This window comes from Panthera pardus, unplaced genomic scaffold (genome assembly GCF_024362965.1).
Source record: "Panthera pardus isolate Hobbes unplaced genomic scaffold, ASM2436296v1 HiC_scaffold_27, whole genome shotgun sequence".
Classification (NCBI taxonomy): domain Eukaryota; kingdom Metazoa; phylum Chordata; class Mammalia; order Carnivora; family Felidae; genus Panthera; species Panthera pardus.
In genome coordinates this window covers 26340833-26362183 of record NW_026526843.1, presented here as the reverse complement: position 1 = coordinate 26362183, position 21351 = coordinate 26340833, and the positions used below count along the sequence as shown (strand labels likewise).

Sequence of the window (21351 nt, the reverse complement as noted above, 5' to 3'; positions counted from 1 at the left end):
GATAGCTACTAAAAGCTGTAATGTGGGGGAGCCTGGCAAATGCAGTTAATATGGGTCAGGGGAGAGAGCAGGTTGGAGAAGGGTATAAAGTGAATCTTGAAAGGGAAAACAGAATTCCCAGCATTGACCATTCCTTTTGCCCCTCCACACCACTCTTGCCCTTTGTCCAGATGAAAAACCCATGCCCTCAAATGCAATGTACAAATTCCTATCAGCTACTGTACCATTGCAGGGGGATGACAATTCATTCATACTCCCACATGAAATCTAAAATATTAATGACCACTGGTACTTTTCATATAAAGTGGAAGGGAAAGGGAGCTCTAAACATAAAACATAGTTGTTATAGTTCCTGCTTCTGTAGCTGGAAGGAGGCACTAAGTTGATAATCGTTGCTTCAATTTTTCTGCCACCCACTCCACGTTTCCCTTACCTTCCATCAGCATCTCAGTAGCACAGGATACGTTCCCTGGTGGAGTGGCCTAAACCTTCATCCCCACAGGATCTGAGTCCTTATAATCTTACCTTGACCGGGTTACCAGTTTTCGTTGACTGGTACTATTGAGCAAGGGAGTGATAAGAGTCACCCCAGCGAAGTCCATGGGTGCTAGACATAGTCCTCCTTGCTATTGTATAGTAACAATCTAATCTGCCTTTGGTGATCACGATGGACCACCCGGGTCTATACAATGAACCCATTGTCTGCCTGTTAGTTAAGCAGCATGAAGAACACAAAATGGCCAGAAGGCAGTGTCAGTTTCCAAAACATCAGAATCCTCAGGCATCCTCTGGTGGAAGCATCTCTTCCTCCAGCATTAGAACCTCTTAACCCACTGAGTCCAAGATGTAGGGATGGGAAGTAAATATTTCTTCAGGGAGAGGGGTCAATCCCACCTCCACCTATCGAATCCTGGACCCATACATTCTGGCTACAAAGGAGATGATATGATATATTGGCCTCTGGTTTAAAGTATATACTAGGCTCTGTAGGACAGCCCCCAAACTTGCAGGCTATGGCACCATAACTGAGCCTTCCACAGGAAATTTCACCATTCTGTCAAGCCAGGTATTCCTAGGTGATGAAACATATGATAAGACGAATGAATTCCATGGTGATGAGCCCATCGCCACACTTCCTTCAAGCTAAGCTGAGTTCCTTTGTTGGAAGCAATGTTGGGTGGGATACCATGGTGATGAATCAGGCATTCTGTGAGTCCACATGGTGGTGCTGGCAAAAGCTCTGCAAGAATGAAAAAAGCAAATTCATATTCAGAATGTGTATCTATTCCTGTGAAGACAGTCGGTGCCTCCTCCGTGATGGAAGGGGTTCAGTGTAACCAATCTGCCAACAGATGACTATCTGGTCCCCCCAGGGAATGGTGCCATGCTGGTGCTTCAGTGTCTGGTCTCTGCTGATAAGCAGATTACCAATTCAAAGTGATAGTAGACAGATCAGCTTCAGGGAGGGAAGACCCCATATATACACCCCACCCCAGCTGCCACAGCCATTTTGTACGTGGGTCTACTGAGCAAGCACTATGGTAGCCAGAGAGGCTAAAATCAACAGAATAGGTTATCTTAGCCACCTGATTCCTGAGAGCCTCTTCCATGGTGGATGTCCTCTGGAGGCAATTATATGAAACACAAATCTCTTCACACTCTGGCCCATTTTAATAGGCCTGTGCATATACATTTTTCTTAGGCCTCCTTATCACCAAATTCCTATCTAGTTCTTTCCACATTCTTCACCATCCAGTCAACATGTTAGACTCTGCCCCTGAGTCAGTCTACATCAATATATTAGGCTGTTTCTTCTTCCACCAAAGAAGACAATCAGATGTACTACTTGGGAGGATTTTCTGTCTTTAGGGACCATCCCTGAGTGGGTCTGCCAGCCACCTATGACTCACTTCTACCAGTTGCCAGCCTACCATGAAGACCCATCTATAAAGCCATACGCCTACATTTTCTCGCTCCGTTAAATGGTTATAGAGAACTCTTCTTGAGGCCATAGGTATGATGCAAAGGCAGCCAGGTAGTATGAGCAAGTACCATGTGAGCCTGAGCCATTTCTTCATTCACTTTTACCTTCCCGATTTTCTGAGACCTGATTTCAAACACAGTTCCCATTGAACAATGGAATGCTGCTGCACATGGCCACTTGATGACTGAGTGGATTAGACAATACCCATTTCATAATGGCCAGTTCAAGTCACATAGTCTCCTGTGTCCCATGGTCAGTAATTCAGTCACTATCAGGGCCTGGCAGCAATAGAGGCATTGCCTTTCAAAGGGAGAATCACTGTCAATTAAGGAGAGCATGGCCTTACTTCAACGCCCTAAGAGTCTGTGCCAGGAGGCTTCTATTGAGGCTTCATAGAACATCTGTACCGCAGACTCATATTTGTTGCTGAGGTTTTTCTTGCTTCAGATCCCACTCAAAATTGGCAGCCTTACAGGTAAGTCAGTAAATGGGTTAGAGCAGCATGGCCAAACATGGTATGTGTTGCCTCCTAAATCCAGAGGGGTCCATCAAGTATTGGTTTCTTTCTTTGTGGTGGGTGGTGCAAGGAAAAACAACTTATCTCTTACTTTAGAAGAGATATTCTGACATTCCCCAGATCACTGGACCCCTAGAAAGGTCATCCACGTAGCAGGCCCCTGAACTTTCACAGGGCTCATTTCCTATCCTCTGGTCGTAAGGCATCTAGAACACTTGATTCTTCTTGCCCCTCAGATTCATTAGCATAATGCCACAAATGTAATGGATCGGTATTATGCCTGTGGAATAAAAAGACAACTTCCTTCTGGACTAGATTATGACAGAAAACAGCATGGTTGGAGATAGCCCTGAGGTAAGAGAGTGAGTGCAAACTATTTCTGATTATCTCTGCTGATGATAGTTGCTGGGTCAGTAGGTGCCAGAGGCTGGGTTGATTTGATGCGGTAAAGATACCACATTAAGAAACACGGTTTCATTGGAGTCGCAACCCGATCAATTTAACAATAATTCACAAGTATTCTCCAAAACTTATATGCCTTTTCCCACAGGCCGAACAGGCAAGTTATACAGGGGCATGTGGTTGGAGTCATCAGTTTCATTGTTCAAGTCTTTGGTGGTGGCTTCTATCTCTTCAGTTGCCTCAGGAATTTGGTGTTGCTTTGGTTAACTTTCTTGGCAGTACAGGTGAAAGGAGAGAGGCATACAGTTTCAGGGGATAGTACTTCACCTTTCCTATAATAAGAGCCCTCCCTCCATGGATCATGAGTCAGAAAAATAACGTGTGGTGATTTGGCCAAGATGGGTCCAAGTTCCCACTGAAATGAACTCAGACCAAGACCTAATCTATCACCTGACTCCATAAGTCCCCGCTCTGGAGATGAACCACAATGGCATCCTGTGGTTCCAGTAATTACATCAATTCAGAGCCAGAATCTTATAGACCTCAGAAGATTCTGGATTTTTTTTTTTTTTTTACCCTGGTCATGGCCTCCTAGTAAATGACTACAGGCCCCAGTCTGAGGAAAACTTGGGAGGAGATTTGCGGTATACATCTGTGATAGATTACAGTAAGGTCCCTTCTCAAAGAGATCTCTCCTCGCCTTAATGAAGAGCTCCAGATCTGTGGACTGGCTTAGTAGATCAGGGAACAGAGTAAGAGTTCAAGAGTCTGCAACATTTTTGCCCACCAGACTTAGAATTTTTCTGCTTCTCTATATCACATCTATTTCATTCCCAGAAAATTCCATAATCGCTCACTGCAACAGACGGAAGTCAAAACACTCTATCATTGTGTTTTATGAGAGTTGCACCCACTTTAGTTCCGACAGTTAAGTGCCATCACCGAGACTCTACCCTTTAAGACCCCACTATTCTTATTGAAATCAGGGTGTCCAGTTCCACTGAAGCATCTCCTACTATCATCTCTGGCCTACAGAAGATATTCCATAAAGCTTTTCAGTAATACTGGTGCTCCCCTCACCAATATATTTCTTAATGCCTTAGTGAAGAGTGTCCTCCCAGTAGAGTGACCAACTGACCCGAATTTTCTTGGTACTGTCACAGTTTTAAAACTGAAAATCCCGCAGCCCAGGAAACTCTACTGCAGTCTATGAGTATAGTTAAGAAGTAGGCACTGAGCAGATTGCACATCATAGATCCACTTCAGGGATCTACGGGCCTACAGGCTACACTGAAATCCAATGATTCTTATTGGAGCAGAGGCAATGAATTGTTGTGGGGGCTGGTCCTGAGGAGAATCAGTATTTCTTGTGAAGCAAACACCCCAATGGAAGTCACCAAGTGGTTTTTATGCAGAGGAAGGGCTGGTACCATTAGACAAAGGATGTATGATTGCTTCTACTGGCAAGGAAGGTTCAGGGAAATGTGGAGGCAAAATTTTTCTCAACCTCTTCTGTTTATGCCCAAATATTTCCACCCAATGTGTTAAGGTTCTATTCTTTCCCCAGGAGTGCCCTTCGGTTAACCTAAGAGTTCTAACAAGGCCATATGTTTAATTGATGCTGTACCTCTGCAACATTTATAATCAGCCCCTGAGCATGATCTTCAGGCATATCTCTCCTACAGTTCCAGGAGAATAAAGACTACTTGAATGGTGACATTGAGGCTCTTTGATTTTCCACTATGATCTGTGTTGTGCATTCAAGGCTTTCCATTTGTCCTCTTTTCTGTATAAGCTCTCTACGGTCATCAGAAGCAGTTAGCCCTAGCCACATCCTTTGCAATCATTGCTGTCACCATAGGGACTAAGTGCTCTAGCCACTTGATTTCCCAAAGCTTTGCCCTCCACTTGTATTCCATTTCAAGCCACCATCACTGATAATTTGAGTAATCATCATTCAGCGCATGCCACGCATTACAAGTGTCTCATTTTCCCCTAGAAAAGAGGTTGTCACAGATTGCATTCTTTAGGAAGCCAAAGCTGAAATTGAGTTAGGATGCAAAGCATTTACTGGAGAGCGAAACCTGTGAAGCAAATGAGGAGGCGGTAGCCCTGGGCAGAGGCAGTACAGGCAGGCAAAACAAACCCAAATCCAAACTATGTATCAATCCCATTAAAGACAACTCACTGTCCCTTCCAAGGTGGAAGGGGTCTGAGGTAATCCAGACCATAAGGTGGCTGGCTAGCGTCCCTTTAGTCGCTAGCACTGTATACGGGACCCACCACTGGTCTCCCCTGTTGGCTTCTTGGGCACCCAGCAGGGGTAGTAGCTAACTCAGCCTTGGGGAGGGGAAGCCCATGCCCCTGGGCCCATGCATTGCTTCCCTCCCTGCTCGCATAACCACCTATTCCGGGGCCCATTGCACAAGTATTGCGGTGGCCAAGGAGAAGTTTGGCTTCTGGTTGGTTTTGAATCTACTCTGAAATGGATGTTCTTTGGTGAATATTAACGTGAGATGAAGATATGCACACTTTGAGCCAACCCCAGGGGCCCATCTTCATATCTCTTTGCCAGACACCCTTGTCACTGGTATTTCAGCGTTGTTCTTTCTATGCCTCCAGTGAGACAAGATACTTGCCAGTCTTCACGATTCACTGTGCATTCGTATATCAGGGCTTCATATCCCTCCGTACAAAATGAATGACTGAGGGTACTGCCCATTGGAATGACTTCCCTTCAGCAGATAGGGAAGGGGGCAAAAGAAATGGGCAAGCACTTCACAGAAGAGGCCAAATGAACGTAACCGGAGAAATGCAAAATAATAGCACACTACATACACATTATGCCACCAGATTGCTGACAATTCAAATTTCAGTGTCCATATATGAAGTTTTATTGGCACACAGCCGTGCTCATTCATTTCCATATTGTCCATGGCTGCTTTCCCACTACACTGGCAGAGTTGCACAGTTGCATCAGACTGTGTGGCCCACAAAGCCAAAAGTGCTTACTGTCATCCCCTTTTCTAGACAGTCAAGTTGAAGAAAAATTTAAGTTAAATTAAGGTAAGTTAAACACAGCATTTCAGTGTTTCTATCTTATTCAGAACATTCTTAGGAGCAGCATAGAGGAAAGAATAAGGAAGAGTTAGCCTCTTTCTATTTGGAAAAGATCCCTAGGAAAAAGAGCCAGGGAGTGCTGCCTAAAAAACAACAGCAAAGGGGCGCCTGTGTGGCTCAGTCGGTTGAGCGTCTGACTTCGGCTCAGGTCATGATCTCCCAGTTCGTGGGTTCGAGTCCCGCATCCGGCTCTGTGCTGACAGCTCAGAGCCTGGAGCTTGCTTCAGATTCTGTGTCTCCTTCTCTCTCTGTTCCTCCCATGTTCGCGCTCTGTCTCTCTCTCTCTCTCTCTCTCAAAAATAAATAAAGATTAAAAAAATTATAAAAAACAACAACAGCAAAGTCAGTGGTTCTCAGATTTGAGTGGGTATTGGAGTCACCTGGAAGGCTTGTTAACAACAGACTGCTGGGCCTTATTCCCAGGGTTTTTGACTCGGTAGGTCTGGGGTGACACTTGCGAATTTGCCTTCCTAACAAGTTCCCAGGTGATGCTGATGTTACTGGTCTGGAGACCACACTTTGAGAACTGCTGGGTGGCTCAGTCAGTTAAGTGTCCAACTCTTGATTTCGGCTTGGGTCACAATCTTATGGTTTGTGAGATGGAGCCCCGCAGCGGGCTCTGCGCTGACAGCGGGGAGCCTGCTTGGGATTCTCTCTCTCTCTCTCTCTCTCTCCCTCTCCCTCTCCCTCCCTTCCCTTGCTATCTCTCTCTCTCTCTCTCAAAATAAATAAACTTTAAAAAAAAGTGATTCCTAAACTGAGGCACTTTGGCAACCTGCATCAGAATCGCCTAGATCCTTGGCCTCATGGCACTTATGTTCAAGTGGAGAAGCAATATAATAAACCATTAAACAAGGAGCACCTGACTGTAGAGCATGTGACTCTTGATCTGGGGGTTGTGACTTCGAGCCCCATGTTGGGGGTAGAGATTACCTAAATAAATAAACTTAAATAAACAATTAAACAAATAGATACATAATGTCATATAAAATAAAGTGGATCAAGGGAATGGAGAGTGGTATAGGGCATGCTATTTAAGACAGGGTGGTGAAGTCAGGCCCTCTCTAAGAAGGTGACATTGGACAGAGACTTAATGAAAGGGGAGAGCAAGCTATTAATATGTTAACATAAATGTTAATTAATATCAATATGTTAATATGTGAGGGAGGAGTATTCCAGACAGAAAGAACAATCAGTGCAAAGACCATGAGACAGGAATGTGCTTAGTGTGTGTTCCCAGAACAATTCAAAGCCAAGAATTAGACTCTTTGTTCTTTCTGGTTCCTTGTGTTCTTCCCTCCCCAGGGCAATAAGGTTCGTTTATTCTCTATCACACAAATAGGGTCATATGAGACATGCTGTTCTGCAACTTGCATTTTCCCCCGGTGATAAATAACGAACATTCTTTCATGTCACCGCATTTAAGATTGGTGTCATTATTTATAAAGGCTGAATATTCCTTTGTAAACATGGAGCAGGGGTTTACTTTTTAAAAAGTCAGTTATTTGTATAACCAGTTTCCTACAGACGAACAGATTGCTTCCAGTTCCTGGCTATGACCCAGAAAATGCTATGGTATACTTTTGTGTGTGTGTGTGTGTGTGTGTGTGTGTGTATCTATGAACTTGTTCATGCATTCCTTTATGCACCAAAAATTTACTGAGCTGCTACTATATGTTAGGTATGACATTATATGCTGAAAATACAATGGTGAGCCAAACAGATATGGTTCTTGCTCTCGTGGAAATAGGATCTATGAGGGGAGAAAATCATGCAAGAAATATGTAATTACAAACTTTGAGAAGTGCTAGTATGGCCGACACTGTTGCTCAGCTAACCCACCTCCCACTCTCGAGCCTCCTTCTAGCTGGAATTTTGGGCAATGAGACAAAAGTGGGTTGTGGTAGGCAAATCATGGTCCCCTCGATCATATCCTAATCCCCAGAGCCTATGCATATGATAGGTTACGTGGCAAAAATTCAGGTTGCAGATGGAATTCAGCTTACTAATCAGTTGACCTTAGAAGAGGGCTGACCCGGTTGGGCCCAATGTAATTACAAGGATCCTTAAATGTGGCACGGAGGGCTAAAAAGTCAGAGAAGGTATGATAACCAAAGCAGAGTGGCAGTGATATGATGGCTGGCCGTGAAGTCAGAAGGGGGCCACCAGTCAAGGAATACAGGCACCATCTGGCAGGTGGAAAAGGCAGGGAAACTAATGCTCTCTTAGAGCCTCCGGAAGGAATGCAACCCCATCAACACTGTGGGTTAGCCTAGCAAAACCCACTTCAGACTTCTGACACCCAGAACTGGAAGATAATAAGTTTGTGTTGTTTTAAGACTCTACATTGGGGTGCCTGGGTGGCTCAGTTGGTTAAGCGTCCAACTTCAGCTCAGGTCACGATCTCACGGTTCGTGGGTTCGAGCCCCGCGTCGGGCTCTGTGCCGAGAGCTCGGAGCCTGGAGCCTGCTTCGGATTCTGTGTCTCCCTCTCTCTCTGCCCCTCCCCCACTCATGCTCTGTCTCTCTCTGTCTCAAAAATAAATAAAAACATTAAAAAAAATTTTAAAAACAGCAACAAAAAAAGACTACATTTATGGAGATTTGTTATGGCAGGCATAGGAAACTAATGCGTGGGTTCTACGGGAAAACTTTTGCTGTCCTGACACAAGTCAGTCCCTTCCTCTCCTTCCCTATTCTTGCCTTGAATGGGAAGCTGTAAAGGTCATCTAGTGACACTGAGGGAAAGGCCAAGAGAACTGCAAAGCCATCAGCCCCGATACTGTTGAACTGCTGAACAAACGCCAGCAGCCCCTACTTCCAGCCTTCTAGCTCTATGAGGGAAAAAAAACCCCACAGACCCACACTTTTCAGCTCTTGTATTTATTCAGTTACATGCAGACAAAGCGTCTCTGAGTGATAAGTCAGTATAAGCAACTATGAGACAATATCCCAGAGACCTAACTCGATCATGACATGTAGACACAGTGGACTTTTTTTTCTGTTCACCATCCAGTTCCCAGTGTGTCCAGCACTGGTGGGCTGTACCACCCACTTCAAAGTCTAAAGGAGGAAACCTTTCATCTCCCTGCCCCTTGGCAGCCAGTACACAGGGCCCGCGCGCTCCTTGACCAGAAAAAGGACACAGTGTGTATAAAGAAAAGGTTCACATCCTGTGTCGATGCTTCTCCCACTATCCCCTAGGCACTCATTGTTTCTGTTTCAGTGACTTCTTACTGTGAGCACCTGCGACTGTGCCCGAGGACTTTTTGGCCACAGAGTGTGCTTAGCCAGAAGTGGCAAGGAGTTAAGGTCCATAGGAGCAGACGCATCAGTGATGAGCATGAATATAGGAAAAATATCCCAGCTTCCTTGTTTCCCGGGTGGAAAACCCGAGGCATGTTCTATTTTGTCTTCCTGAGGTCCCAATAGAATCAACTCCCGGCTTCCCACAGCGCTGACCTGCTCATAAACAGACCTTGTATTGTTTTCCATGTCTTCCCTATCTCACTTCCCCACTTCCCTCCGTGGATTCCTGGGGTTGCCTTCCAAATAAACCACTTGCTCTCAACAATTTATCGGAGGGTCTGTTTCATCCAAAGTAAGACAGTCAGTACCAAAAGTGGTCTTTTGAAGTGGACCTTCAGGATGGGATTCTTGAATTGGATTACCTGTACAGCATATGAATACAAAGACCTCATTACTTCCCGTAAGTAGAGTGGTGGCAGTCCCTGGCATGTTGTAGAATTACAATTGATGAGACTTTCACCTATGCTGGATTGGGATAGGACACAAATGGAAGGAAATGCACTGGTTCATGCAATAGCGCCAGCCCTTGAAAGATGAAAACTGAGAATCAGGGAGTTGGTTTGCTGTTATCGATGGCCTTAGAAACGCTAAAGAAAGCAGATGACGGGTTTGGTCAGCCAATCACTAAGTTCAGGAACAGTATGGAAGCAGAAGGCCTCCGTGGGAACTTTGATCTCTTCCAGACCCAGATTTGATTGTGAGGGCAGTAAAGTTACACAGGAGGAGGATGCTTGTCTTTCTCAAGATCTGCCCCCACTTCCGCATATTTCTTCTAGAGACAGAGAGCTAGGGACAATTCTTAGTATGGCCCAAGCAGGGAAATACCATTTCTAGTAGGAGATAAAAGAGATTATTCACTGAACAGTTGTAGGACTTGATGAATATACAGTTGCTGGAATTGAGACAATAAACCCGGGAATGGATCTTGAGGGTCCTGAACCAGGGAAGAATATAACACTGGATATGGAAGAGTGTATTGATATTGGAACAATCTCCCATGACTCAGGATTTCACATCCTGGCAAGGACACACAGAGTCCGTCCTAGTATGCTGCTGGAATGGCTCCTTGAAACTTGGAAAAATCAAAGCCTATATAGTAAATGAAGTGGAGTTGTTGGACTTGCCTTGACAGAGTACTGAGAGAAGAGGCAAAAAGCTCAGAGGGATGGGCAAACTAGAGTGGCTTTCTTATGTAAGACCAGAAAACACACTAGTTGATGGTGTCCCCTGGCAGGGCCCAGAGGACACTTTTTTTATTAAGACAACAAGGAATGTGTTACTGGCATTATTGAAAAGCTCCATGGCGGTTGTCTTCTACGGGTCGGGGTTCATGATAGGGGAGACTATTATGTAAGATAGTGACACATCTAGGTGTCAAAGGGGATGATAGGATTCTAGAATAGCAGACACCAAGTGTCAGCAGTTAACTGTCGCAGTCAAGGTAAGTGTAGTAACCACTATAGACACCAAGTCTGGAATGGCAAAGATGGGGCTTTGACCTGTAGGGGTCGGTAGAGATGGCTAATAAACGATGGCATTCCTGGGAACAATATATACGGCAAGCTGTACCAGTTAACTAAGAGTGCCCTAACAAAATACAGGACTTAGTAGCTTAAACAACAGAAATTTATTTCCTCACAGTTCTAGAAGCTAGAAGTCCAAGATCAAATTGTTGGCAGAGTCAGGTTCTTCTGAGGCCTCTCTCCTTGCCTTGCAGATGGCTGCCTTCTCGCCGAGTCTTTGCGTGGTTGCCCCTCAGTCTGTTTGTTGTCTGTGTCCTAATTTCTTCTTCTTCTAAGGACACCAGTCAATTTGGATTAAGGCCCACCCAAATGACCTTATTCTACCTTAATTACCTTTTTAAAGGTCCTATATCCAAATATATTACATTCTAAGACACTGAGGGTTAGGACTTCAACATGTGAATTTGGGGGGAACACAATTCAGCTCCTAACAGAACCCAGCAAGGGTACTGCTTATAAAACTAAAACTAAAACTAAAACTAAAAATAAACAAATCAAGAATACCTGAGCAGTAGACTACTGTCAGTTGCTGCAGTGGAAAAATCATGATCCTTTAGTTTCCATCCCTGAGCAGGTTCCCAGACCCAGGACTGATCAAGTGAAGAAAGGCCAAGTCCCCCTGAGGAAGGACCCTGCAACGCCACAGCAAATATATACAGTTATGATTCCAGCTACTCTGCATCAACAGGACCTAGGCCATTTATCTGTGTGACTGTTTGGGGGAGGGGGGAAGAATACCCATATTTTGGGGAGCTGATGTCAGGGAACCTAAGGCACCATCATGGGGTCCTTTGTTAGAGTGGGATGTATGGAGACTTGGTAGGAAATAGAGCCCTGGCCCAAGTCGCACAGTGAATCCAATGGATCCACACCATTGGATCCATGGTCATTTCTCTGGTCCTTAAGTGTATTATTGGAAGAAACATATGCAGCAGTTAGAAGAACCCTCAAATTGTGCCCTCACATGACAAGTAAAAGCCATCATGATAGAAATGGCTAAGTGAAACCTTCTGAAACTCCATCAACCCAGCCAAAATAAGAAGTGATGCCATACCCCGATGGGACTGGAAGGGAATATTGCCAGCTTCCTCACCTCCTGCCCAGGTGACACAACCTTGAAGTGTGTTCCACAGTCACCTAGAAATCCCCAGTAGGACTGAGACCCAATTGCCCACAGCCATGCCTGCTCACTAAAGCGCCTCGCATGGATTTCCTTCCTTCCCTGCCTTACTTTTCTATCTCCTTCCTAGGATCACCTCCCAAATAGACTAGTTACACTCAAACCCTTACATCAGTGTCTAACAGTGGGAAAACCCAACCTAACACATCTCCTCTCTGGCCTCGGTTCACACTAAAAGATACACATATACAGGGTTTTTGTTGCCACTGTTTTTGGTTGTACTGCCCCCACCCCAAAATCATGCCAGATACACTATTCTGCAATAATCTTTTTTTTCATGTTATGAGGCTTTACGGAAATTCTTCCAGGCCAATAAATTGTATATCTAATTCCTATTTTAATAGCTGTGTCAGATTCGATAATATGGATATCCATTCCCCTACTGCTAAACATTCAGGTAGTTTTCAGATTTGCCTCTACATTATAACAATGCTGCCATAAGCATTCTTTAGTGTATAACCTAATGAATCAGTGCTTTTATTTATATAGACTCTGAAATTAAGGATTGTGAAATTAAAATGTATGTGTATTTTCACTTATAAAAATTTACCTTCAGGGGCACCTGGCTGGCTCAGTTGGAAGAGCATGCAACTCTTGATGTGGACGTCGTGAGTTCAAGCCCCGTGTTGGGTGTAGAAATTACTAAAAATAAAATAAACTCAAAAAATTTTCTTAAAAAAAAAATCTACCTTCAGATGCCTCTCCAAAAGGGTTACCTTGACTTACTTCTTACCAGCAAAGTTGATAGTGATATTTTCCCCAGTCCTTGATGGCATACGATGTTGTTAATCCTTTAACTTTTAAATCTTTTGTTTTTAAGATATTATTTTTAAGTAATCTTTACACCTAACATGGGGCTCAAACTTACAACCTTGAGAACAAGGGTCACATGTTCTACCAACCAAACCAGCCAGGTGCGCCCTTTAACTTTTAAATCTTAATGATGAAAACAGTATCTCATTTTACTATAATTATTTCCATCACCATTAGGGAGGTTGAACATCTTTTCATTCACTGGCCATTTAGATTTTCTCTTCATGAGTTGTTTATTCATATCTTTTGCCCATTTTTTTCCTTTTTTTTTTTATAAAGGTTTATTCATAAAAATTCTAGCTTTTCAAATGCAGGAGCTGTAAGACAGTCTTGGTCATTTTTAATACCTAGGCCCAGTACAGGACCTTGTAATTGGAGGTATTTAGTAAGTGTTTTTGAATAAATATTTTTATTTGTTTTTTTAAATATTTATTTGAGAGACAGACAGTGCGAGCATGAGCAGGGGAGGGGAAGAAAGAGAGGGAGAGCGGGGATCCCAAGCAAGCTCCACACCCAGCACAGAGCCTGATGCAGGGCTGGATCTCACAACCTTGAAATCATGACCTGACTGGAAACCAAGAGTTAGGCGCCCAACTGACTGAGCCACCCAGGCACCCCGCCCATTTTTTTTTTTCAATTAGGCTTTTACCTCCTAGAAACTCTTTGTGTACGAGGAATATCATCCCTATATGTATTATATATGTTGCAAATATATATCATATAGCATGTGTCATTTGACTTTGTTTACATTGTTTGGGAACATAAAATTTTTTTTTAATCTAAATAGTCAATCATGTGTAAATTTTTTAATGGCTTCTGGATTTTGTGCTTCATTTGCAAAGGTTTCCCTGACATCCAAAAATGTTCTCCTAGACCTCAATAAAAGTTCTCCAAATTTTCTTCAAATATTTTGTATTTTTTTCAAATATTTTGTATTTCTTTAATAAAATTGTTCATCCAACATTTCAGAGAAGTAAGGTGAGAGGAAGCTAGTATGATTTATGTGGTAACAGAGTAGAGTTAGATATCAGTATGAATTCATGTTTAGCTTAATCTAGATATGGATAACTACACAAGGAATATTTAGAAATACGTATATATGTATTCTGGTTACCCACAAACAAACATCTCCTTGCTCTGTCAGCAGAGAGGACCTAGAAGCAATGACACCTCAGCAGCAATGAGCATGCCTAACACCCCGATTTTGGTTTCTGATAGCATTCTTCAAGAAAAGGCCCCAGAGACTCCCTGGAGAAACGGCTGATTCTAAAACCAGAGTAGAAAATGTACAAGATGAGCCTGCAACAACTTGTAGTGGCCCCAAAGCAAGAAAAGTGCTTCCAAAAAATCCACAGTGATGAAGGTGTGTCAAAGGGACACAGGAGCCAAACTGAAAGCACTCCTGATAGCCAAAGCTGGAACAATTAAACAACAACCAAAAAACGATGACAAATGTACCATCTATATTAATGTAAGACGTTAATAAAAGAAACTGGATGTGAGGTATATAGAAACTCTATGCTGTCTTTGCTATCTTTCTCTAAATCTAAAATTGCTTTAAAATCATTTTATTTAAAAAATTGTTCATTCATCTAGATTATATTTTTCATACGGTACGATACAGGGGCACGGCTCTGTTTTCTGTGGATAGCCAATTGTGCTGACATCGATTCTTCAAACAATTGAATTAAAGTACCACTTTTGTTATCTATTAATTTACTATGTATATTTGGATCTTGTTTCTGGGCAATTATATTTCATTAAGTTTCATTAATATATAATATAATATAGATTTCACTAATATATATAATATAATAAATTATATTTCACTAACATGGTATCACTGTATCACACTGTTGTTGTTTTTTTCAAGTAGGCTTCATGGGCAGTGCGGAGCCCAATGCAGGGCTTGAACTCATGGCCCTGAGATCAAGACCTGAGCTGAGATCAAGAGTCAGACGCTGAACAAACTGAGCCACCCTGGTGCCCCACCACATTGTTTTGATCATGGTGATTTTATGATACTTTTAATATCTCCTAGAATATACTTGCAACTAATCTCACAAAAGACCAATTTCCATAACATATAAAGAGTCACAATAAAATCAATAAGAAAACGAGCAACCACCTAGTCGAATGATGGGCAAAGAATATGAACATACAGTTCATAAATTGTAACTATAAATGGCCCTTAAACGTATGAAAACATGTTCAAACTTCATCATAATTAGAAAAATGTAAAATGAAATGACACTTCACAGAAGAGCAAAGACCAAAAAAAATTTTTTAACGTTTATTTTTGAGAAAGAGAAAGAGAGAGAGGCAGAGAGGAGAACAGAGCATCCGTAGCAGGCTCTGCACTGACAGCACAGAGAGCTCTGCACTCTCTGCACAGAGAGTGGAGAGTTGGGGGGGGGGGGGGCTCGAACCCACAAACAGCGAGATCATGACCTGAGCTGAAGTCGGACACTTAAGTGACTGAACCACCCAGGTGCCCCAATATGTACAAGCATTTAAAATGCACATGCTGCAGGGCGCCTGGGTGGCTCATTCGGTTGAGCATCTGACTCTTGATTTTTCTCTTTCTTTCTTTCTTTCTTTCTTTCTTTCTTTCTATCTTTCCTGTTTTGTTTTGTTTTTGTTTTTTTTTTTGTCAAATTGGCTTACAGACAACACCCAGTGCTCTTGATTTCCACTCACATCATGATCCCAGAGTCATGGGATAGAGCCCTGCGTCAGGCTAAAATGAAACTCTGTATGCACAAAGGAACAAGAATCAAGCTCTCTATGTACATCTCAAAAGTTACATTGATAAGACAAAGCAATATGAAGAACAATGTGAATATTGTGTTAAAAAATGATTCAAATATCTCTGAAAGTACCTGGGAGAAACTGGTGACCTAAATTGCCAACGCAAAAGATAACTGACTGGCTGGGGGAGGGGTGGGGGAGGGGTAAAGAGAGCTGCATGCCTGTTGGTAACTTTTGAACTAGAACCGTATGAACATTTAACTCATTTAAAAGAATAAAATATTAATTTTTATGATTAATGAAATAATATGAGACTTTTATAAGAGCCCTATTTGAACTGCATTATATTTGTCCTTCAGGGAAGATAACTGTTCTTATAATATTATGTCTTTCCATTTCTTCATATCTTTTTTTTTTTTTTAAGTAATCTCTCCACCCAACGTGGGACTTGAACTCACCACCCTGAAGTCAAAAGTCACAGGCTCTGCCAACTGAGCCAGCCAGGCCCCCCTCTTCAGATCTTACTTTATGTTAATCATATAAATTCTGTATAGTTCCTCTTCCACTCATTCCCAAGTATTTTACATTTTTGTCAGTGTTGTGAATAGAATATTTTCCCTTTACTATGTTTAGCTGGTTATTGATAACAAAGAAATATTATTAGTTTTTGCCTATTTTCATATAGTTAACCACCTTACCAAAAACTTGAATTACTTCTGGTAGTTCTTGTAAAACTAGAATCTAGTAACTTTCTACAAATATAATTTTTTGCACATTCTTTCTAATGTAAATTCCTATCATTTTAGTTGTGGTAAAAGCTGAACACACCTGATGGGGAGAGAGAGACAGAGAGAGAGACAGAGAAATATAGTGGTGTAAATGAGATCAAAGTTTCTTTCTTTTTTTTTTAATTAAAAAAATTTTTTTAAGTTTATTTATTTTTGTGAGAGAGAGAAAGAGAGACAGAGCGTGAGCAGGGGAGGAGGAGAGAGAGAAGGAGACACAGAATTCGAACCAGGCTCCAGGCTCTGAGCCGTCAGCACATAGCCCAACTCGGGGCTTGAACTCACAAACTGCGAGATCATAACCTGAGCGGGGCTTGAACTCATGAACTGCGAGATCATGAACTGAGCAAAGTCAGATGCTTAACCGATTGAGCCACCCAGGCGCCCCAGTGGAAATTTATTTCTTTCATACACAGTCCAGGCTGGTGGAACAAATAACCCTGCTCCTCCAGGCTATTCAGTGACCCATGTTGCTTTCATCTCATTGCCCTACCATCTACTGGAGTGTTGTACTCATCTGCATGATTGAGGCTGAGCTATTGTTACATCTACATCCCAGCCCATGAGGAACAAGGTGGGAGAAAAGTCTAGGGTAAACAATTTCTACATTGACCTCATCACATCTGTGCATATTCCACTGGTGCAAACACAGTCATATGGCTGCACTTAGCTTCAGGAGAACCTGGGCAATAGTCTCTCTGCCATGTCCTGAGCTAAAACTATATTTCCAAGGAAGAAGATAATAGAATTTTGAAGACAAAACTATATTCCTAAGAAAGAAGGGGAGAACAGAAGTTTGACGACCACTATTAGTAGACTACACATATTACTCCATTGTCTTGTCTTATTGGATTAGTTAGAACATCCAAAACAATGTTGAATAATAGTGGTGACAGCATCCTTCTCTCGTTCATGATTTTTATGCAAATGATTTTACTGTTTTCTCATTTAGTATAATGCTTGCTGCTGAGTTTTGGTAAGCCATGTTCATCATATTTAAATGGTTTACTTAAAATTTCTATTTTACTGGAAATATTTATTAAGAATGGCTGCTGAATTTTTAAATGCCTTTTTCGTTTCTATTAACAGGACACTACGGGTTTCCTCTTTTAATTTTTTCATGTCATAAATTATGTTGATAGACTTCCTAATGTTGAATCATTTTTTGCTACACTGCTTGATTCCATTTATTAATATTTTGTTTGGGCTTTGTGTGTATTTTGTACAAATATTTTAATATCCTATAACCATATGTAAGGATATACTAGCTTTGCAAAATGAATTTGGGATCTCTCCATCTTTTTCTGTGCTCTGAGAACTGGTGCCAGTCTCTGAACTGTTTGTTACCGACCCATGATGGGATAAGTGCAGAAATGGAGAGCGGTTACAAACGTTTATAATAATTTGGCATCGTTATGACACCCAAGCAGTGATTGCTGGATTCATCAAAGAATACTGCATTCCGCTTTTGTAATTACTTTCTTGTCCCTATGCTAAATTGGTTTTCATTACATTTAATGAAACGTAATTTATTTCCGATGAATCTTAAATTTTAAAAATTGTGCTTGTACTTCGCCTATTTCTCTAATATTCTTATTAAATTTCACAAAAGCAGATCTCCACAAATGTAAATGTTTTAAAAACGGGTCCTGCACCACAGATGTTTTGAAAAACATTAATCTAGAAGGGAGCAACTGACATCAAAATTATTTGTTATTTAAAGGTTATCGAGAACTTGGCTATAAAACCAACTGAACCCGCTGACTTTCAATGCCCGTCCACAGTTACTGCTCTCTTCCGGTTTTCTACTTGTTGGGTCAATTTCAGTAGTTTATAGTTTGCCAGGAAATCCATCGTTCTTTCTGTTGCACACGAGATTCTGTTGCACACGAGATTCTCTTTCAAGTCTTTTAACATATATCTGTTTTTATCTACATTGTCATTACTAGCATTTTACCTCCTCTTCCTTTTCTTCCTTCCTTAGTCTAGCTAGCCTAGAGTTTATCTACGTTACGTGTCCTTTACGAACACTCGGGCTTTGGGGAGCGGGCGGGCCCAGCCCCGGGTCAGGCGGGAGGCGCGCGGGCGCGGAGTCCGGGGACCCGGTCACTCGGAGCAGAGGCGACAGGGAGGCGGGAGCGGCTCCGGGGACATCGGCTCCGCCGCGCGGAAGTGGCAAATCCCGGGTTTTCCGGGCTTAGGGCAGCGGCCGCCGGCCCCATCTTCCGGCGACGCGGCCCCGGATGCTATCGCCTCCTCCTTTGTCGCCGCCTCCGCCCCCTCCCCCCTCTCCCGCTCTCCCCACCCCGCCCCTCCCCCGCCCCGCGCCGGGCTCGTGGCGCCAGGTCCCTCCTGGAGCGGCTCCAGCCGCACAGCCGCCGCCGCTCGGGCTCGTCCTCCGGCAGCTGATGTCCAGCCGGGTGCTCGGGCGGTACGCAGTGGCACACAGCCACAGGATGTCAGCCGAACGCACGCCTCGAAGGTTGGCCTTCACAGGTCGGTCCGCGAAAGGACTGGCTGGAGCCAGTCGCGGTGCAGGATAACTTACCGCGGGTTTTGTTGTTTTGTTGCTGCCCCTGCTTCTGACCTTCCCGTCGTGTTCCCCTCTCTCGACGTGCACTTTCCGGTGTGCATAGACGCCGGATGTCTTCATATTCCCTCCCCATTAATCAAAAGATTACGGAGAGTTGACGATGAACACAGTAATTAATGACACCCATCGGCCTTTATACAGTTAAAGCCACAGCAAGCCATAACGATGGGCTTACCAATATTCCTGTGCTGGTTGAAACTCCAAGTGAGTCAAAGAAACAGGAATTCAAACTGTGTGTTAATTATACTGGAATTTAAAATACAAATATATATTTTTTTAAGAACAGGAATTCAGGAAACGTCACAGTAAATATCCGTTGCAGCACTGTACAATAGAAATACGACTCAAGTGGCAGATGTGAGCTACACGTGTGATTTTTAACTTTATTTATTTTAGTCGTCTCGACATCCAATTTGGGGCTTAGAACTCGGGACTCTGAGATCAAGAGTCCCACGCCCTTCCCACTGAGCCAGCCAGGCACCCCTACGTGTGTGTTTTTAAATACTAGTGGCTATGTTTAAAAAAAAAAAAAAAGCTGAAAGAAATAGGTCAAATAAACCTTAATATATTCTCTTAAATATATCCAAAATATATCAGTATTCATCAGTATGAAAATTATGAGATATTTCACATTTCTTCTTTTTCATACCACGTCTTCGACATCTTGCATGTGTTTACACTTCCAGCACATTTTCAGTGGAATCACCAACATTTTGGGTGCTCAGTACCCACGTGTGGCTAGTGATCAGTATACTGGACAGTGCAGTTTCTTCCATTTCTGACATTGAGGTCAAATGTTCTGCATACTTGCTGGGCTAAATCTCCCGAGCTAATTAATGGATCTTTTCGCTATCTAGAATCTAATCTAGATAAAATATGTACGAGTACTACAAAACAATGGGACCCCATATATTTTAGCAATTCCTTAGAGAAATTCCATAATACAGTGTGTGGAATACATCCCATCGGCTCTTTTTGATGTTATGGAGCTCCAGAAAATTGGAATGGCTCTGAGTTTTTCCTGTTTGAATTATGCCAGTCAAGCCAGTGTAGAAACTGGCAGGAAATCTCAGTGAGTGGGGCAGCTGGGGCAATCTGGGTCCCCCAAATCTCTGAATCTTCAGGGGTCCAGTGCAGGTTCACATACCCTGTCCAAGGTCCCAGCCCAGCCCTTCCCAAGATACTCTTCCTGATCTTGGGGGATACTGACCTCAAACCGATACAGTGTTCCTCTCTTGCTTTCTAGCAGGAGTAGCCTTATCTTAATTTCAAGTATTCAAAAATGGAATTGGAGGGTACTATGCTAAGCAAAATAAGTCAGAGAAAGACAGATAGATGATTTCAACTCATGTGGAATTTGAGAAACTCAACAGATGAACATAGGGGAAGGGAAGGAAAGATAAGATAAAAATGGAGAGTGAGGCAAACCATAAGAAACCCTTAAATACAGAGAACAAACTGAGGGTTGCTGGAGGGGTGGTGGGTAGGGGATGGGTTAAATGGGTGAAGGGCATTGAGGAGGGCACTTGTTGAAATGAGTACTGGGTGTCATGTGTAAGAGATGAATCACTGGGTTCTACTCCTGAAACCAAGACTATACTGTATGTTAACTAACTTTAAAATACATTTAAGGGCGCCTGGGTGGCTCAGTCGGTTAAGCGACCGACTTCGACTCAGGTCATGATCTCACGGTCTGTGAGTTGGAGCCCCGCACCGCCTCTGTGCTGACAGCTCAGAGCCTGGAGCCTGTTTCAGATTCTGTGTCTCCCTCTCTCTCTCTGACCCTCCCCCATTCATGCTCTGTCTCTCTCTGTCTCAAAAATAAATAAACGTTAAAAAAAATTTTTTTTAATAAAATACATTTAAAAAATAATAATAAATAAATAAAATAACCTTAAAAAGAAATTCTATCTTGATCACAAATAATTGTAGGGAGCTACTAGTTGAATACATACCTAAGATATTTGAAACAACCCAAATTTTGATCTGGCAGTCCTGACACACGATGCCAATCAAAAAAAAAAAAAAAAAAAAAAAAAAAAAAAAATGAAGACCTTGATCTCCATCTAAAAATGTAAATTTTTAAAAAATAAACACACAAGAATTGATAAAACATGTTTTTTTAATGGCTTTCTTGTTTACAGGGCAGTGGAAGCCTGGCATTGAAAGTCTGATTTAAATGGGGCACCTGGGTGCCTCAGTCGGTTGAATGTCTAACTTCAGCTCCTGTCTGATCTCACCGCTTGTGGGTTCCAGCCCCGGGTCGGGCTCTGTGCTGACGGCTCGGAGCCTGGAGCCTGCTTGGGATTCTGTGTCTCCCTCTCTCTCTGCTCCTCCCCCACTCACGCTCTGTCTCTGTCTCTCAAAAATAAATA

The 21351-nt window shown here is 42.7% G+C and overlaps 2 long non-coding RNA genes across 2 annotated transcripts in view; one reads left to right on the top strand and one right to left on the bottom strand.

Moving 5' to 3' along the window:
• Window positions 1-313: 313 nt before the first annotated feature.
• LOC109250720 (uncharacterized) lies at window positions 314-19269 on the bottom strand. Its single transcript, XR_002073139.2, has 3 exons — window positions 18932-19269; window positions 11359-11486; window positions 314-1240 (listed from the first exon to the last, which is right to left on the bottom strand). It is a non-coding gene; the product is annotated as an uncharacterized LOC109250720 (long non-coding RNA).
• The window catches only part of LOC109250721 (uncharacterized), a 70641-nt gene continuing 68004 nt past the window's right edge, over window positions 18715-21351 (top strand). Inside the window, exon 1 of the long non-coding RNA XR_002073140.2 lies at window positions 18715-18879. This is a non-coding gene — a long non-coding RNA (uncharacterized LOC109250721). The remainder of the gene's footprint in view (window positions 18880-21351) is intronic.